The sequence below is a fragment of the Schistocerca nitens genome, chromosome 4, assembly GCF_023898315.1.
Source record: "Schistocerca nitens isolate TAMUIC-IGC-003100 chromosome 4, iqSchNite1.1, whole genome shotgun sequence".
NCBI classification, from domain to species: domain Eukaryota; kingdom Metazoa; phylum Arthropoda; class Insecta; order Orthoptera; family Acrididae; genus Schistocerca; species Schistocerca nitens.
The window spans coordinates 585329022-585332264 of record NC_064617.1 but is presented as its reverse complement, the minus strand read 5'-3'; positions in this window follow the sequence as shown (position 1 = coordinate 585332264).

Genomic DNA, 3243 nt, shown 5'->3' with positions numbered 1-3243 from the left:
TGTCTAGACCTGCCATGTGGTGGCGCTCGGTCTGCGATCACACAGTGGCGACACGCGGGTCCGACATGTACTAATGGACCGCGGCCGATTTAAGCTACCACCTAGCAAGTGTGGTGTCTGGCGGTGACACCACAGATTTTAGAGTACCTAACGCATAATATCAGACTAACTTAAAAATAATGTAATGCCTTTACTACTGGTGTTATGTAGACGAGCTTGTGGTACAGCACCTGCATTCTATTTCGGTCTTCAAATACCTCTAATTGGTATTATCGAGCACATATGACTAATTGTAAAAGTCTATTGAAACTTCCTTCTTCATCATTCGGGTGGACCAGCAAAGAAAATCTTTATTGAAGCCATCATCTCCACACACTAATGCCAACGCCTTGTTGATATAGCAATCCTTCTCTGTCCGACACCATCTGTACCATTTGGTTGTAGTTGCTGCAGTTGATTCATTGATAACACCTAGTAATATGGATGTTCTTGGCGTTTTTTATTTTTCCAGGATTTTTTCGCCAAAGATGTTTCTGTATATAGGTATTACGTCGAATTAAGTGCTCAATTAATCTAGTTTTTCTTATGTGTATCATGTTAATCTATGTTCTTTTCTCTTTGCTTGGAAAAATGAATGACACGACACTGTTTTGTAATATTTATTACGACCTGTTTCGGTCATTGGTTATCCTCCAGCTAAGAAAGAATATGATCAAAACATTATGTTTAATTCTTTATAGTCAGTGATTAAAACCAATCATAATAAATAATACTTACAAGGCAGGATTATGACGCATTTTTCCAACGATATATGCACTGCTAACTGCAACTTGAAAAAAAAATGTCAACTGTTCTCTTTAATTTCTTTTATAACTCTTTTATCAGATATTATTTTAATCCACATAAACATATCCACATCGGCGTTGCTTCTGATTTTTTTCTCGTTTCTCTAGGGCCTACCATTCACATTCATAGTTTAAAATGGTGGAAAAAATGGCCGGATTAATTTCTTTTTTTTTCTTTTTTCTTTTCTGAGATAATTATCTGTTATTTTTGAATGCTTGTTTAATTATTGCTATTCTTATTTTAATATCCATCATTAGTCTGGTGTCATCAGTGATTGTGCTTCCGAAAATAGAAAAAGTCATTTTCTTACATTAGAGTTTTCTTTCCTATCTTAATGTATGGATCACATCCTCTCAGAATCTTCTAAGTGTACTATTTCATCAGGAAACTGAATGCAAAGTATTTGTTTACCATTAATTTTGATCAGTCTGGTGTATCTTTTCACTGTTTGTATTGACGTTTCTGTAAATAAATTAAATAGATAAGGAGAGAGCGAACAGCCTTGTCAGACACCTCTTCTAATCCTAGCCTCTTCCTTAGTGGCAACTGATCTGTTTCTTTATACTGTTTATTATTATTATTATTATCAAAGCAATTCCTTTTGTCTCTGCGGGTTATTTAAATTTTATTCTTTTATCAAACTTTATCTTCAATTCTACTCTATGAAAAGCCTTCTGTTCACCGAATGCAAGATAAGATTTTCTGTATCGCCATAGTAGTTTGCCTGGTTTCTTTTACTTTTCTACCTTTAAATCGGTCTTCTCCTAAATTTTGGTTAATTTTGTCTTTGCCATTCCTTTAAAATTAGCAGAATTTTTGAAGCATGTCTAAATGATGTCAATGCTCTCTAATTTGAACAGTCACTGGCATTTCCTTTGTTAGGTATGGTAATCGATTCTTATTTGTTAATTTCATTGATAATGTTTCATCCTCTTAGGAGACATAAAAACTGTAAAGTTTTTGATTAGAATTATTCCCAGCATTCTTGTTTTAACTCATCTACATCTACATCTACATCTACATCTATATCTACATCTACATCCATACTCCGCAAGCCACCTGACGGTGTGTGGCGGAGGGTACCCTGAGTACCTCTATCGGTTCTCCCTTCTATTCCAGTCTCGTATTGTTCGTGGAAAGAAGGATTGTTGGTATGCTTGTGTGTGGGCTCTAATCTTTCTGATTTTATCCTCATGGTCTCTTCGCGAGATATACGTAGGAGGGAGCAATATACTGCTTGACTCTTCGGTGGAGGTATGTTCTCGAAACTTTAACAAAAGCCCGTACCGACCTACTGAACGTCTCTCCTGCAGAGTCTTCCACTGGAGTTTATCTATCATCTCGGTAACGCTTTCGCGGTTACTTAATGATCCTGTAACGAAGCGCGCTGCTCTCCGTTGGATCTTCTCTATCTCTTCTATCAACTCTATCTGGTACGGATCCCACACTGCTGAGCAGTATTCAAGCAGTGAGCGAACAAGCGTACTGTAACCTACTTCCTTTGTTTTCGGATAGCATTTCCTTAGGATTCTTCCAATGAATCTCAGTCTGGCATCTGCTTTACCGACGATCAACTTTATATGATCATTCCATTTTAAATCACTCCTAATGCGTACTCCCAGATAATTTATGGAATTAACTGCTTCAAGTTGCTGACCTGCTATTTTGTAGCTAAATGATAAGGGATCTATCTTTCTATGTATTCGCAGCACATTACACTTGTCTACATTGAGATTCAATTGCCATTCCCTGCACCATGCGTCAATTCGCTGCAGATCCTCCTGCATTTCAGTACAAATTTCCATTGTTACAACCTCTCGACACACCACAGCATCATCTGCAAAAAGCCTCAGTGAACTTCCGATGTCATCCTCAAGGTCATTTATGTATATTGTGAATACCAACGTTCCTATGACACTCCCCTGCGGCACACCTGAAATCACTCTTACTTCGGAAGACTTCTCTCCATTGAGAATGACATGCTGCGCTCTGTTATCTAGGAACTCTTCAATCCAATCACACAATTGGTCTGATAGTCCATATGCCCTTACTTTGTTCATTAAACGACTGTGGGGAACTGTATCGAACGCCTTGCGGAAGTCAAGAAACACGGCATCTACCTGTGAACCCGTGTCTATGGCCCTCTGAGTCTCGTGGACGAATAGCGCGAATTGGATTTCACACGACCGTCTTTTTCGAAACCCATGCTGATTCCTACAGAGCAGATTTCTAGTCTCCAGAAAAGTAATTGTACTCGATCATAATACGTGTTCCAAAATTCTACAACTAATCGACGTTAGAGATATAGGTCTATAGTTCCGCACATCCGTTCGACGTCCCTTCTTGAAAACGGAGATGACCTGTGCTCTTTTCCAATCCTTTGGAACGCTACGCTCT